Source organism: Chamaea fasciata, unplaced genomic scaffold (genome assembly GCF_029207755.1).
Source record: "Chamaea fasciata isolate MVZ Bird 193981 ecotype frontalis unplaced genomic scaffold, bChaFas1.0.hap1 SCAF_2, whole genome shotgun sequence".
Classification (NCBI taxonomy): domain Eukaryota; kingdom Metazoa; phylum Chordata; class Aves; order Passeriformes; family Sylviidae; genus Chamaea; species Chamaea fasciata.
The window spans coordinates 13,975,931-13,993,159 of NW_027094087.1; positions in this window are offsets into that span (position 1 = coordinate 13,975,931).

Below are 17,229 nucleotides of genomic sequence, written 5' to 3' on the forward strand. Positions count from 1 at the left end.
ATGTCAAAATAATGATGTATGTTATAAATGATCAGAGTCAATTCAAAAAATCCAAAGATTTATTTGACTATTTCGAAAATCAATTTCGAGATGCCACAATAAATCAGGACAACATCTATCGAATGTTGGGTGGACAATCCGGGAGCAGCAAAAGGAGCTTTTCCAGAGTACTGCCCACACATTTCGGGGTCTCAGGGTAGGTTTTTTATACCATTTTTCTACCCTGAGACAAAAGCAAGATTGTCATGAAGAATGCAGATTCGCCCAAAGAACATGACATCATCCAAATAATACAATCATTGAAATGTTCTACACCCCGTGAGGGATGTTTGAAAGAACTTCCTGAGGAATTGTATGAAAGTCCGAAAGAAGAGTCTCTGAATTTTCTGTTGGAAGGCTTGATGTAATCATCTGTTAATCTCCATCCAGATCAATATCAGATCCTTTGAGTGACTTCGAAGATGTGGTCAGCCCGTGATTAATGAGCCATTTCCACGTTATCTCTTCTGCCGATGTCGAGATAGCACCTTCAAGCTAAAAAAATACCTTGGAATGTTTGGAGACGCCCTCAGACCCTTTCCAGGAATCCGGGGTTTTTCAATTCTAATGTATAATTTTACACACACAAATTTAATAGACGAATTTTATACAGCACATCTATTACAACAACTATTGTATAAGAAGAGAAAGTTTGCTCCTCTTGAATTAATAAAGCCTTTTGTGGGTTTGCCCCACACTCTGAGGGTCCAGCCTGGCAGAAAAGTGGCTATAATAATTAGTGAGACTGTTCCTCCGGGATGTTCTGTAAATCAAGCTGTTTAATAAAGAAAAAACAACAAAGTAACAAAACATTGCAGAAAACAAATAATAAGCCACACACAGATGCCTGAGAAAACCTCAGACACCTTGCTACAACACCTCCAAAAGCCTTTACTTCCTTTTGTGCTCTTTCTTAAATACTGAATGTTTTAGGAGGGATAACTTGGCTGGCAGCCAATAAGATCACCAAGGGGTTTCAAGTTACACTCTCAGAACCCAATCCATGCCCCTGTGTTGGCACTGAGCCAATACTTGTCAGAAGGCTATGGAAGAATCTAAGTTCTTTACCTTAAGGGGTGAGCCTTAAATTTTCTCTCTATGAAAACATCTGCTGGGTGTGTAGGGTGCATTATTACAGCCTTTCTAACTCAAGTTCAGTTGGTGTAACTTGTTCATTATTTTTTTTAAAATTATAAAAAAAAGAAATTGAACACAAAATTTCAAGTCTGTCATGCTGCATGGAGTACATCCTGTGGCAAACATGATAACAGTTGATTTCCTGTCATGATTTTGCTCACTGGGGTCAGTGTGTACCAGTGTCCCTGGAGAGACGCCTTCTGCAAGGGGGAAGGAATTGTGACCAGAATGGATCCCTGATACGGCTGCAAAATGCTGCCTTCAGTGGAGTTCTGCACATCCACTGTCCAGGGAAACACACTTGGCCAGTGTTTACCAGCCAAGAGCCTTATTCAGCTTTTAGGATTAATAGACTGCAGGAATAGGAGCTATTACAGTCACTGCAAACACAAAGCAGGGTTATTCCTTCATGAAATGCTGCAGTGTGTGTCTCCATCCTCCTTTTCACATAGAAACTATGACAAGTTGAGAATGTTATGTTCATTCTACGATCCTAGGAAGACCAAGTCTGAATTAGGAGAGTCTGGAAGACTAAGTCATATTTTGTTTTACATCATAGAATCATACAATGGTTTGGGTTGCAAGGGACCTTAAAGATCATCTAGTTATAAGCCCTGCCTTGGGCAGGGACACTTCCCACTAGACCCTATTAAATTTTGCTAGTCTCTATTAACTTTAGGGACTTTATCTGAAACTCCTTTGTTGCAACACAGCATTACTCAATTTTTTCATTAAGTAGGAGAAAACCCAATTCTAGTCTTATCCATTATTTTCTTTCATATTATCAGGGTTTAACCACCAAGACCCACAGGGCTGCTCACTCAGTCTTCTGCCAGCAGGATTAGGGAGAAATGTGAGAAAACTCATGGGTTGAGACAAAGTTTAATAGGGAAAGCAAAGCCATGCACACAAGCAAAGCAAAGCAAAGCAAAGCAAAGCAAAGCAAAGCAAAGCAAAGCAAAGCAAGGAATTAGCTCACTGTTTTCCATGGGCAGACAGGTGTTGAGCCATCTCCAGGAGAGCAGGGCCCCTGACTTAGGGGCATAACTCTGACTTAGGAAGACAAATGCCATTACTCCCAATGTCCTCTCCTTCCTTTCCCTTCCCCACTTTCTGTACTAAGCATGATGTCACATGGCCTGGAATAACCCTTTGGTCAGTTTGGGTCACCTGTCCTGGCTGTGTCTCCTCCCAAACTACCATGCACCCTCCCCAGTGTGACAGTATATAAGCCCCACTCAGCAATAACAAAAACATCTCTGTATAATCAACATGGTGTTCATCACAAATCCAAAACAAATCCAAAACACTCCAGTCACCAGGAAGAAAATTAACTCCACCACTACCAAAACCAGAACACATATTTAATTAGTTAATTGTTGTGTGCATTCTTTTTATACACATGCTCAAATACTCCACTGTGCACATGTTCATGATGGGAGAATATTATAATTAAAAATTAAACTACATCAGTCTTTGTTGAGATATATTTTTTTTCATCTTTCTAAGAGTCTTATGATATAGAAACTGTTGAGATCAGTGGCAGTTCTGAAACATTCAACTCTCTTTGTCCCTAATTAAATGTCTATACCCTGTGCTACTTCTGCCAGGAAAGCTGAAGTATACATAGTGGCAGCAGGGAATCACATCAGTTATGTTCATGTTGTTATTGCCATGAGAGCTAAACATTAGGACCAACTATATCTAATTTACAAAACAGTTGCCCCCTGCTGAAATTTTAAAATGTAAGCTTAATTTTGCAGAAAAAGTAGTTTATTCTTCACATTTCGTACCACAATACCACAATATTTTTCAGTGGATAACACAGCATTACTAGAGGTATAGTTCTATAATTACTCTATTAGTTGCATGACAATGAATCTGAGGAAATTATAAGAAACTATCAATTTCAATGTTAAATATATACTTGTAAATGGGTATGTTATAGGTCCAACAGCCTAATGGAAATGTGTTTGCATTAAAAATTATTATTACTATTACTATTATGATGATGATTATGATGATGATGATGATGAATACATATTCACCAGGATATTCAGATTCAGGTGATTATTCTACTTCTTTCTGCATTTCATGTGATTAAAAATGTTGGCAATATTCTGATGGCTCCTTTGTGTAGTGTTCTCCTGCTTAATCTACCCTTGTTGACCTTGAAAACAAATGCTGATCAGAGAATCATAGAATGGTTTGGGATGGAAGAGACTTTCAAAAGCCATCTAGTCCAACCTCCATGCAATGAGACAACCAGATCACGCTGCTCAGAGCATGGTCCAACCTGACCTTCAATGTTTCCAAGGATGGGGGAGTTCAAACATCTCTGGGTAACTCACTCCACTGTTTTATCCTCATTGTATATAGTTCTTCCTTATATCTAATCTAAATCAGCTATCCTTCAGTTTAACACGATCACCCTTTGTTCCATCCTTACAGGTCCTAGTAAAAAGTCTGTCCCCATCCTTCTTATAAGCCTTGCTTAAGGACTGAAAGGATTCAAAAAGGAAAGTAATGGCAAAGAACTGGGAGAAAAAAAGATCTAGAAAGAGCTTCTAAGTTATGGATATATGCTCATGCATAATTCTGTTCAACTACAGCAATATTAAAATATTAATAACAAAGAATAGAAAACATATTTACATTGGCAATAAAATTAGTACTTGTTTTTAATTGTACACACAGCAGAGTACAGCTAGGTATATTCTCTTAAATGAGGAATAAACCCAAACAATTTTGGTTATACATTTACAAGATACTGTATTATATTGAATAATGACCATAACAAGAGACATTTTTTGATTTTCCTACTAGGAAGACATAAAATACAACTATAAATGAAATCAATATTAGCTAAGTAAGCCAAAAATTTAATTAATCAGGAGACAGCACATGTAAATTAAATCTGCAATTACTGAGTCTTTTGTTCTGATGAATATATTAAGGAGATTTCTATTTAAAAAATTAAAGTTCATTGTTTCTCCTTGCCATGGACCTATTCAATACCATACCCTTATAGCAAACTTTGGATGATAAGAGCACAAAATTTTTGAAGCAATTAGTCATAGAATCTGATCTTAACAGTAGGACTTACTCTAGATTGTATTCACAAATAATGGGACTTAATAGAACTTCTTTATTCCTATCATCCATTTTTCAGATTGGTATGTTTCAGACATGAATACAAAGTACTGAACTCCAAACAGAAGAAATATTTTTGAGGTTTGCATTTGTACCAAAGACATGCCATGCACAAGGTCCTATTGGCGATCCAAGCACTGAGAGCTGCAGAGACTATTAAGTGTACCACATTTCAACAGAAGTTATTTTCATCCCCAGTTTACATTTTTATTCACGTTAGATGAGTTCAGGCTGCAGTTGGTAACTGGTGAGAGATCTTGCCCCACCCTTATCTTGACCCATGAGCCCTTTGTTATATTTTCTCTCACCTGTCCAATTAACAAGGAGAGGGATAGAACAGCTCTGGTGGGCATCTGGCATCCAGCCAAGGTCATCCCATTGCACTTCAAAATTTTGATTTCTGTTTTTTTTTTAAAGATGAGTTTATTTTGCTCATGAATTAACCACAGTTCTTCCCTATAACACATTGATTGAGAGATGTGTTTGAAAAAGGATTGAACATATCCTTTGACTCAAAAAATACCACATCCACTAAAGGACGGCTTGACTGGCAACCTTGTTTTCTTCTGTCATAGAAATACTTCTGAATGATTCACAATCAGCCCAATGTGCTTCTGCATGTTGGTTTCTCAGCCTTCTTAAGAGGTAGATGTGGATCATGGGTGAAAAAATAGGACATACATGGAAAACATGCAGTGTTTCTCCGCACAAATGCTAATAGATGTATTGTGCCAGATAGCATGGCTTGGAGTTAGCCCTTGAACAAAGATTTGAACTTTTCAGCTGAAAAAAAAAATTCAAATTTTGTGTTTTCAATATTATATAAGATTAATATTAAAACCAAGAAGAAATATTGAAGGTTTTCTTTAGCATTATTTCACCTGGGTAAAGTTTTAGGTTTGTTTGAAGTCTGTTGTGATCAGTTTTTGGTTTTATAGTAACACTCATGTAGCCCACTTTTATTTGCAACTATTTAATTCCCCTCTCCTCCCTAACATGGCTTTAAAATAGCCTGAAAACATAAGATATAATCCATCTAGAACATGAACCCACTAAAGTATGATAAATCTATTACAAAACTTCAAGAATTACTTTCAGTATATCACTAGGAAACAAAAGTTGTCAACTTGAATTATCTAAATTTATCACTTTATTTTACGAAATGCACACTTGTAATACTGTATATATGAGTGTGCGTGTACATGGACAGATAATTTCTGTCAGTGTTTTATTCTATAAATAATAAGCTAATTCAGACAATTACAGAAATTCAGAGGCCAGCATATGATAAGCTGCAATATCTTTAAAATGCAGTTTTCTTTACAATACAATTCTTTTAGCAAGTCTATTCTAAAAGTTTCAATATCTTGATTTTACTTTCCATTGTCTGTAGCAACAAAGGGTTTGAGAGACACAGAAAAGACTGCTTGAAAGACAGAAACGTGTAAAAGGGGAAATCTGCAAAGATTTTACTTTCTAAATGTCTATTAGGGTTCTATTTCACAGTTCAATCTTACAAAATCTTTATTGACGAAGATACCAATGGCTGATATATTTAAATCTCTTGACCTGATGGATAATCCACTACAACAGAACGCAGAAAGAATAGCCTTGCCCAGCATGGGCAGTGCTACCCCTGCTGTTGCTGTAAACTCAGGAGCAAGATGAATGCAAAAAGTGGTCAGAAAGAGGGCTCATCCACTTTTTTATCTTTTGCAAGTATACTGAATGGCATCAAGCCAAAATTTGGCTCCATGTTATTATTAAACAGTGTACTTAGCTGGGTGCTACCAGGCAAGCCTAGTTTGCGGCCCTGTAATTTTCTGGGATAGTGGCAGGCTTTGAAGAAGGGTGAATGAGTTCACGTTTAGGACACAGAGGGAGACAGTCATGGCACAGTTCATTTCCTGGAAAAGGAGTTAAAAGAATCTCTCTTGAAGGCAAAGTTCTCAAGGATCTGGAAGGGTCTTCAATGTCAAACTGAAGTTAGGAAGTTCAAACAAACAGATCACAGGTATTCCTCAGAGGTAAAAGACAAAAATAGCAAGGCAGAGAAAATAGAGCTTCATTGAAAGATGTAGAGAGACTCATCTCCAAAGAGGTCATATTCTTTACCTGTGAGACAGTTCCCAAATGGATCAAGGCAATCTGTTACCCAGTATGGTAGGGACAATCTGCATGTGCAGTTATTATGGGTCATGGCATGATAGTGGGCACACCCTACGATTATAGCCATGATCGTTTCATATATTTACCAAGATAAAGTTCTGGCCTGCCATTCAAGTCATGTTGTGCTCTACCTGCTCTTTTTGCCCATTTTTGCAAATCAATTACTTTCTGTTTCTGATTAACCATTGTTTGTGTTCAGCACAGCTTCCAAACTTTCCAAGATCTTTTGAACTAGGAATTTAATTGGAGAAAAATGTCTACTAAACACTAATTAGTTTGGAGGGCAATCTGAAAGAAACCTCAGTGAGATAAGTCATTCTCACCTCGAAGTGATTAATTATTTTCATGTCTAAGAGCCCATGATAGGACGACACAATAAACCTGTTTAGATATTTTGTCTTGTGTTTTTGTTATAAACTGACACAGTGCAAGGGCTGTGAAAGACACATTCCTCAGAATGCTTAATGTCTAACAAAGAAAAGGAAGATACTATTGCATTGCATTAGACAAGGAATTGTTAAAAAAAATAGTTAAAAGCAAGAGATAGCTTCTAGTATTACTAAACCAAGTCTACATATGTACAGAACTTTAACATTAATGAAGAGCCTAACAATTATGACCAGAAAGTTCTGAATGTAAGAATGAGGTGTATTCTCTCCTCCCCATCCTGCAAAAGGACTTGGCTAATACAATCCTGGAAGAGTAGAGAGTGTAAGAAATCTTTGAAAACAATATGATCATCTGGAGGGAAATAGCAGCAGGGCTGTATGAACTAAAGAGACTTCCCATATCTAATCTTCTATAAGGTGACATGATTTCTTCAATTCTTCTTATTCTTCTTCTTCTTCTTCTTCTTCTTCTTCTTCTTCTTCTTCTTCTTCTTCTTCTTCTTCTTCTACCACAGAACTCAACTTTCTGACTGTGTTGTCTGCTTTGAATTCAATAAATGAATTCACATTTTATTGTGTCCTGACTCCAATGAAATGTGATAAACTAGCCCCACAGGAAAAATACTTTTTATCATGCTAATACTTTCTAAATGTTAGGGAAGAAATAAATATATATATCTGTTAATTTAAATTTAAAAATTACAAAACTTTTTCTGGAAAACTGTAACTTTTCTCCAGCTTATTACAGATAGGAAAGTAAATATTTGTCTTTAGGATGATCCAACATTTTCCCACTGTGGTGGAACATAATTTTCTGAAGCAGTTTTTGGTGTACACACGCTTATGATTATGTGTTTCCACTTGATTCTCCTTTTCACAATTTTGCTTTCTTGCTTGCAAGACTCTTCAACATTTTCACTGGAAATAAAAGCCAGCAATCAACTTGCTATGAATTCATTTGTAGCTAAAAGGAGTAAATGAAAAGTTTCAAACCAACATCTTTTTGCTATGAAACTCTCGTCTAGGAATTTAAACAGTTCATAAGAGGTTAATTTTTTGTGCCAGAACAGTACATACATTTGTGAGCTTTCAGAAATCAGTTTGTAATTAATTGTTCTTAAATAAAAACACTTGAAATTTAAACAGAAACTAAACAAGAGGCATTGAGAAAAAAATATGCCATAAAATTGTCTTATGCACAGTATCTGACTAATTTAAACTAGTAAATTTCTTATCCACCTTTTTTTTCCATATCTAAGTGTTATGTGGCTTTCAAGAGCAGCTCCTAAAGTCCTTGCCATAATCTTTAAAAGGTCCCAAGTATAATTTCAAAAGACATGACTTGCTGTTGCTTACTTCCCTTATTTCATAAGTATTTCTCTGATATTTACCACTTATTCAACAGGAAGAAGTTATGGCTTTTATCAAAGTGTGATTTTATGTTGTTCTTTCAAATGCAATTTGAGAGTAAACATCTGGACTGAGATGCCGGTCCAAGACAAAACTGTAAAGACGTAACTAGGAATGAAATTTTTGCTGTAAGGCAAGAGTCATTCACATTATAGAATATATTGACTTTCATTCTCGTGAGAGATTTAATGGGATAAAAACAATTAGCCTGGTATTTGGCACACCTTGAACTATAATTAATTCTTCTCTTGAACATGAAATACAGGGAGCACAGAAATGCAGATTGATAAGTAAAGAAGTTTAGTTGCATAGGAGACAAGTCCATTTGTAATGGACTTTTTTCAGAATTCATTTTCTCTACTCCTGGTCACTCACAAGTTTCCAAGACCAGAAAGAGAAAATGTATTATTTTCATAAATTATTTTTAAAAAGAAATATCTCTGCAACTGCACAAGTAACAAGGTTTTTAAAGTTTTTTTCCAACCTAAATGATTCTGTGATTCCATGATTTAATTCCTCATAGAAAGAAGGCCCACAAATTTAGTTTCAGTTTAGCTTCTAAACATGCAGGACCTGTCACATAAAAAGTTAAGCTTCTAAGGTACTGAGAAGCCAATATAGAATGGCACAAGCATAGCTGCAGAAGGTTAGTAACAACTAATTAATTTGTATGATAAGTTATAGCATATTCTGTCAATTGGGAGACTAATCATGCTAATGCTAATCATGCACATTTTGACCCTACATTAGAGCTGTGAATCACTGTGTTTTTGCAAAAGTCTATGAGAGAGTAGTTTTAACAAGTATTTCTGGGGGCTACAGTTGCTGGAAAGAAGATAAGAAGAAATTTCTTTTAGGGGAACACTGTGACTATCTCTTGGCTTACTTGTTCCTGATTTTGAGCTGAGATTCCATATACAGAAGCAAAACCTGTTAATTCAGCTCTCATATAACTCAAGTAAACACCACAGCCGTTTGGATTCCCTTTGGACTCATGCACTGCAGGGTTATTCTACTGGTATGGCATCCAGGTTCACTTGGATGGCAATAAAGGTCATCTTCAATTATAAGGGCCTGGAGTGACAGGACAAAAGGGAATAACTTCAAACTGAGAGTAGGTTTAGATTGGATATTAGGAAGAACTTCTTCCCTGTGAGGGTAGAGAGGCACTGGAACAGCTTTCCAAGAGAAGTTGTGTCTGCCCCATCCCTGGAAATGTTCGGACCAGACTAGATGGAACTCTGAGAAACCTAGTCTAATGGAAGATGTTCCTGCCCATGGCAGGGGGTTTGGAACTAAACAGTCTTTAAGGTCACTACCCACCCAAAACATTCTATGATTCTTTGAAGATTATATGTTTTTCCCAATATTTACTTATACATGTACTGTCCTATTGTTCACCCAAGCAATTATTTTATAGTTTAAAATGGAATATAGAGGGAAAAAATCAGAGAGATCAGCTGTTAATTATTTGTCTTGGGATGATTTTATGATGATACTCTATTCCCTGATTGTCTGTGTTATGCCCACAAATGGTTGCTGTAGCTTTGAAGTGGGACCAGGGGACTCCAAGCTGGAGCAAGGAAGACTCATCTCTGTGAGCCGTGGCAAGAACAGTGTGCAATAACTTGACTATTACCCCCATTCCCTGAGCCTCTGTGGGAAGGAGGTAGAAAGAGGGAGAAGTGGTGGGAAGGTGTTTTTAAGATTTGGTTTACTTCTCATTATCCTGCTCCTGATTTTGTTGATAATAAATTCAATTATTATCTTCAATTAGAGTCTGTTTCGTCCGTGACAGTAACTGGTTAGTGAACTCTTCACTGTCCCAAACTCATGAACATTTTGTTGTATTTTCTCTCCCCTGTGCAGATGTGGAGGGCAGTGATTGAGTGGCTTTGGTGGATGGATGCTTGATGTACAGCCAGGGTGAAAACACCACAACACCCAACACAATAATCAAAGAACCACAGACTACAACGAGCCAGGAAATAAGTGTGGCTGCAGTACTGGAATGGGCCATTTTGCCATCACCTGCCCTGAACAAGGGTTGGTGATAGAGAGGAGGGTCTCCCCACAGCCGTGCAATGACCACCCCACAAGGTGACAAAACAGGTCCAGCTGGACAAGCGAGGGGGTGAACCAGGTCTTCCTGTGAGACCAAACACAAAATACGGCTCCTGTTTTCCTGGGAGTGGGGCATGAAGGTGGTCTCCAATTTGTCCTAGGACAATTTAGAACTGCTGGTGCCCTCACAGCTCTGATATTGACTGATGCACACATTTATTCTACATGTTTGAAGTAACCCTTATAGAAGCATTTTTAATTCTTTCTGTGTATAAATGTAGTTGTAAGAGATTGCTAAATATGATTCTTGTGTGCACTGTATCATATTTTATATATTTTATATGGGTATGCCCCCATATAAATTTTTTAGGAAGTTTTTCTCCCTGTAGCTATGGTCGCCATATCAGTTTAGAAAAATATCCTAAACAGTAAAAAATATACTGTATGTATTTTTTTTTTTTTAATCTGAAAAACAAAAAATACAATTTTGGAAAATGCATTGAATTACAAGTACATTCATGGTACTTTATGTCTCTTGGTTTTATTCACAATAATATGGCAACAATTCGCAATAATATGGCAACATTCTTACACTATATAGTGGATGGATTTCTGTTTTTCCATTTATTGTACAGGTGAGTACTCTATCCACTTTAGAAGCTATGTTCTGTAGTTTAAAGGTTCCTTTGGATAGGTGCACTCTTTATTAAAGAATTACCACGTATTCCCACTACTAGTAGTGGAAACAAAAAAAAGAAGAATTCCCATTGGAGACATCTGTATTGCCATTCAAGGACTACTTACCCTGGGTTACAATTTTACATTTTAACTTGCAGATAATTTTCAAAACACAATGGGAGCAGCACTGACATGCATTAGATGAATGTACTGTTAATGTGAGAAAATATAGGCTAATTGGAGGTTGTTTTCCAGGAAAAATTTCTTTCAGTGGAGATGATTTATGAAGTAGTCCATGATGAAATTTGAAAAAGCTACAATAGCAATACAGACTAGTGATGTTAAGTTGTATTAGTTGTCATATATGACGTTAGTGTTTATCAAACTATGTCTCACCTTAAGAAAATTTATTTCAGATTTTTGCAAAATTATAGGAAAAAACAGAAACATTAGGGGAGAGTAGGACTTTGAGAAACACCTTCTAGCATTTGAAAAAGATGTCACTATTCTCATAAGAATATGACAAGAGAGTTTAAAACAGGAATAAAAATATTCTAAAATGCATTAACTTAAATGAAACATGTTTTTTTTAAGAAATGGAGAATAATAAATCTAACCCTGAAATATTTTGACTACAATAGTAATCATAGTGGTAACATCTATGTAATTTAATAAAAACTACTAATCCTGCATTGACAATACTTGTTATTAATACATGACAATATAACATTATGATTATTTGAAGAACTAAGTGCAAAGCTTCCTTCATTAGACTTTAGGAAGTACTGATGACATGAACCATGTGGAGCTATTACAGCAGTATGAAATACTTTCTTCTCCTCTTCCCTTTCCAGAATTCTACATACTTATCAAGTCATTTCCAAATGATATACTTTTTTTGGTCCTGAATGACTTTAGTGTTGCATTTATCAAAAATCTTTTACTGCCTTTTTTTTTTTTTGTCACAGAGGTGTCATCAGCTCTTACAAAGTTGATCAATATGAAACTTTACAGCAACAGTGCTCAGTTCCACATCTCTTACTTGTAAGGAATCCAGCTTGACATGAATTGATTCAAGTCTATTGATATGAATTTTGCTCAAGTCTGAGATTTAATCAATGCCTTCAATGTACTAACAGGAATTTAAATCAAACTCTAGAAAATAGTATCCTTCCATCCTTCCTATCACTTTTCAATTCATGAAGTTCAATTAAATTTTTTAAAGTCAAAAGACAATTCAGGCTGAGGTTGTTAAGTGATAACATTAGAATAGGAGAATTTAAGCAGTGTGGCAGGCAGATATTTCAATGATATATAGAATTGCTGTTCAGAGTTTATTTTTAATATTTTTTCTGCTGAAGATAAGTCTGAGACTTTATAAGCTTCATAGAAGTAACATATCAAGAGACATACTAAAAGGTGACAAATATTTGGTAAATTCATTCAAAACCAGCATTTCCTTTTCCCAGAAGAAGCTAGAGCAATAGAGAAACTACAAAAGCTTTCAATTCTGGTTGACTGAAAGAATTGAAGAGCAGGTTTCAAATATATGTACAAAAAATGTGTGTAGAGAGAGTACTCCACACTAGAAGCTGTCTTTAAATCAGTTCTGTTAAAACTATATCACATCCTTGTTTTTCTCAAGATCCAACTGTGCACAGATTGTTGTACATAAACACATGCTTTAGATATTCTCTCAGGTACTGATGTCTGTCATATATGTTCTACAAAGGCCTTTATTCAAAAAGATTGTAAAAGCAGCTTTATAAAATCTTTGTTTAATATAACTTCAAATACTGAGTTCCTCTTTCTTTGGTTGTCATGTGGCAAAGGTTCATTTTAAGTAAATGTCCTGGTGAAAAAAAGGTTAGCTTTCATGTAACTACCAAGCTTAAGTTGAATATTTTAAATAGTTTGTTATTTACATTTTTTCCCTTTATGTCAAAAACGTCTGCAATGTAAACTTTTTACCTCCAGAATCAATTTTCAAAAAAAATAGCTACATTTTTTATATCTCTATAACCAAGATTGCCTAAGGGTTGGAAATCTGTGATAGCAGAAAATAAATTATTTTGTCTTTGTAAAGACAAAATAATTATCAATTTCAATATTGATTGTAATTTATTCCGCCTTTCTAGGGCTTTGCATAAATGGTTACATTAATATTAACAGGAAAAAAAATCTTCTAACAACCAATTGTCACGATCCGCTCACCCAAGCGGGGTTCGTGATGGTTCGTTTTAGGGATCTCAGAGCGCAAAAGACACAGCGGGGGACAAACTCAGTTTACTCAATCACAAATGCACCTTTATTTAGTGTCAACAAATGTGATAGTGGGGAGAGAAAAGAGAATAGTAAGAAAGACAGGAAAAGAGGGGAAGGGGATTATAGCTACCAACATAGAGGGTCGAGTCCTCGAGGGTTTTGAAGATGCCTATAGATGCGAGTTTCTCCAGTGGGGTGATCACAAATGTGAGCGGGGGTCTCCAGGGTTTTTATAGGTAACCGAAGCGAGGGGCACAGAGCCAAAGCAGGAACCACCTGGTTAAAGGTTGAATGCTCAGGAACAAGCTGCAAACCGTGCCTTCGTCGCGGACAGACCAGTTTGGACAGGTGGCCTGGGCTTGGTCCCTTGTGCCATTGTTCTTGCTTTCCGTTCTCATGGGGCTGCATGCCAGTCCTCCGAGGCTTGGCAAGCGTTTCATTTCAGCCAGGCCAGGGGCTCCTTTCAGAGTCTGGGGTCTCAGTCGTCAATCATTGGAGACAGTTGTGAGGCATATCACATCCTTGGACAGACTCTGACACCAATCAATACTTGGATCACCACAATATCCTTCAACTCTATAATTTATTTTATTAGAACTGCCATTTTTGCTCCTAACTATCTTTGACTATTTAATAATTAATGGTGATCATCAGTTATTTGACTGTACAATTCCTTAATAAAAATGTGCTTGTGCTATGAAATTAAATAATATTGTCATTATTTGAAAAAATGATTAGAAATCCTGGATACATATTTCTAACATCTTTACCTTCAAGAAGGAGAATCAAGCAGGAATTGGTTTCTGTTCTTTGGGTAATTCCTTCATATCTGTTGTAAACCTTTACCTCTGGAACCACATCTGAACTGCTATCTGATTGGGGGCCTCTGGGTGAAATTCTGTTGAATGTCACCACCAGTACTCTGGTCACAACACCTTGAAGGGTACTTGTCAGTGGTAGAGACAGTTACATGGGCAAAGTCAGAGGAAAGTCTTTCTGCATATTGCAGTGGAGTTGAGAATTTGAAGATCAGTCAATATTTATCTATAACTAATTGAGCATTACTAAAAAATAATAACCTATACATTTGTGAAAAGAGGGGGGTTTGCCTGAGTTTTTTCCATTGTTTTGGAAAAAAAACCTATTGGGGAATACAAAAATTTGGTGCCTTACTTTTGTTCAATATAAAAGTGGCTATTTTTTCCAAGAGGCTCACTGACTTCTTTCTTCATTAAATAATGGAAGAGCAGCATTAAAAAAATTGGTATGTATTAGTACCTTGGTTAAAACATACTAATATACTTCTTAATGCAGGGAGCGAGAAAATAAACTCCTTTTTTTCAAATCAGAAGTAAATAATCATGTAGACGTGTGTTTTAGTCTGTGACTGTACACAGTACTGGAAGAATCCAGATGCCAAATGTAAAGAATGACTGACAACAGGGCTTCTACAGATAATCAGAGGAACAGAGGAGAGATCTTGCACAAGACTAAATCAGACCAAAGAAATCCAGCTGGATAGATCCATTACTACTTAAAAGCATAGTTTAAGCTACATTTAAGAATCTATGTATACTCTTAAACAAAGGTGCATGCACACCCATTCTACCCATGGTTGCCTTTAATGGCAAAGCAGAGTTGCATTTGTTCTATTTTTTGTGTGACAGTTACATGTTCAAACTTCATGTGACCCTTTTAGGTACTTGACCTTTCTCAATTTTCAAAAAGGAAAGGGATCCTTGGAATATTTTCATATCACATTTCATAGGTTTTTCTTTCTCCTGTTCTTGTACTTTTCATTTAAATGTGAGGGTATCAAATCTTCTTCTAACCATTACAAAAAAATATATGAAGAGAAAAAAGTCCAATGTGACAGTACAACAAAGAAACAATTTTCTGCTGAACTGTACTTTGCTATGAACTTCAAGACACACTTTAAAATTTCACTGAAAAGAACTATTTTGTATGAAAACTATCACCTTAGATTCCCCCATTTTCCCTCGGGGTTAATTTATTTTTGGATGTTACTAGTTTTGTTGGGGTTTTTTTGTTTTGTTTCAGTTTGGTTTTTTTGGTGTTTTTTTTTTTTTTTTTTGGTTGGTTTGCATCCTCACATCCTAGCTCTGTGTTATTACTATATAGTTTTGTATTAGAGGATTTCCTTGTAGTACGATTCATCACTTTTTTAACCTGGATCAGGAATTACACATTTGGGAAACTTGTGAAAATTTCTGTGAATTCACTTCCCCATGGCAACTTCTTTTTATTAATTAGCAATCATGGTATTTTGAAAATCAATAGCTGCACAAAGCAAAAAAATAACAAAATAGACTCTCCAAAATATGCTATGGTATTTATTGCCATTTTTTTCATATATGGGCAAAGTTTGCCCCAGACTTCTTTGAGACTGAAAAAAGAATAATCTGGGTACCAAGGAAGCTCCTTCCTTGATTTCAGCTGTGTAAGTGTTGGGAGCTCACACAAATAAATAAACAGTATATCTAAGTGTACATATATGTATATGTGTTTATGCAACTTTTGGCCCTTGGAAAGGAACTCCAGAAGCAGAAAAAACCCTCTTGTAATACTGCATATAAAATCCAGGTGCTGCTGAGGGATTACACATCTGATTTATAGATTACAATTTGGCAAGCACTGATTATGATTTTTGCAGTGGGTTGACATTCTCTCTAAGGCTGTAATAGATAATCCTGTTCTGCTTTTTGTTTAATTAACTAGCTTAGCATTATTGAACATATAACCTGTTTGCAGTTATACATCTGTTTCAAACAGAGCAAATGACCCAACACAAAATATGTTTTGGATGTGATAGTTTTCAAAATATTTGGACCTAAGTTCGATGCAAGTAGACTAAAACTGCTGTATCCAGGGATCTTTGAAATGGTCACCTGAATAAATATGCAGATATTGCTTTGCTCAACTAGCTGATTAACCAGATGTTATAAATTGGAAATTCCATCTAAGTTTTATACAGCAAAGGTTGAAGGAAGATGCAGCATTCAATTCCAAGATTGCTAAACCTCATTTGTTATAGAGGTGAAAAACTGTACAGTGAATATCTGCAGAAAGCTGCTTCTGAAATGTGATCCACTCAATAATATAAACTTTCAATTTCTTGACATTGTCCATCACAAATTCCCATCCCATCCCAAAAAAAGTTGTTATTCTTCTTTTTCAATTGAAAGAAATACGGATTATTCCAATCAAGAAGAGCACTGATATTTGAAAGTGATTTGAAATAAAGTATGTCCCTTGATAAACTGATAGAAGTAGACTATGACTCTGACAATAATTCTGATAATTTCTATTTTGTAGAAACAACTTGCAAACAAAGGGAGATATAAAGGTGAATAAAGCACCTATGAAACTGCTACTGCCTGCTAACTGGCACATCTATCTCTGTAATTCAAGTTGAAGAAATGATTTTTTTCTAGAGCATCTGGATGCAGTCCTTGTCAGAGAGTATTTCAGACAAATGTTACATTCAGAGTCCAATAACACTGTATTTGAAATGAAGTTTTTAAACATACAATACTTCTTGGCAAAAGGTGGTTTTGGCTTTTTTTCCCCCAACCTTTTAGGATGTGACCTTTTGCCACTGAAATATACAAGATTTATTGCAGTGAAGAATCCTTTCATTCTGGAAGCTTAATGTCGCTTGGATTTGGAACTAGATGATCTTTAAGGTACTTTCCAAGCCAAAACATTCTATGATTCTCTGACTGATTCCTTTTCCTTCTAGTATTTCTAAATATCAATTATTGGAAATTAGAAAAAAACCCCAATACCTGAAATCTATGAAACTATTATAAAGTAGGTATAGACGTTTATTCTCCTTTTAAAATGTTGTAACTTGGTGTACGCAATTATCTCAATTTTAGTGGCAGGTGTTTTATTTCACATA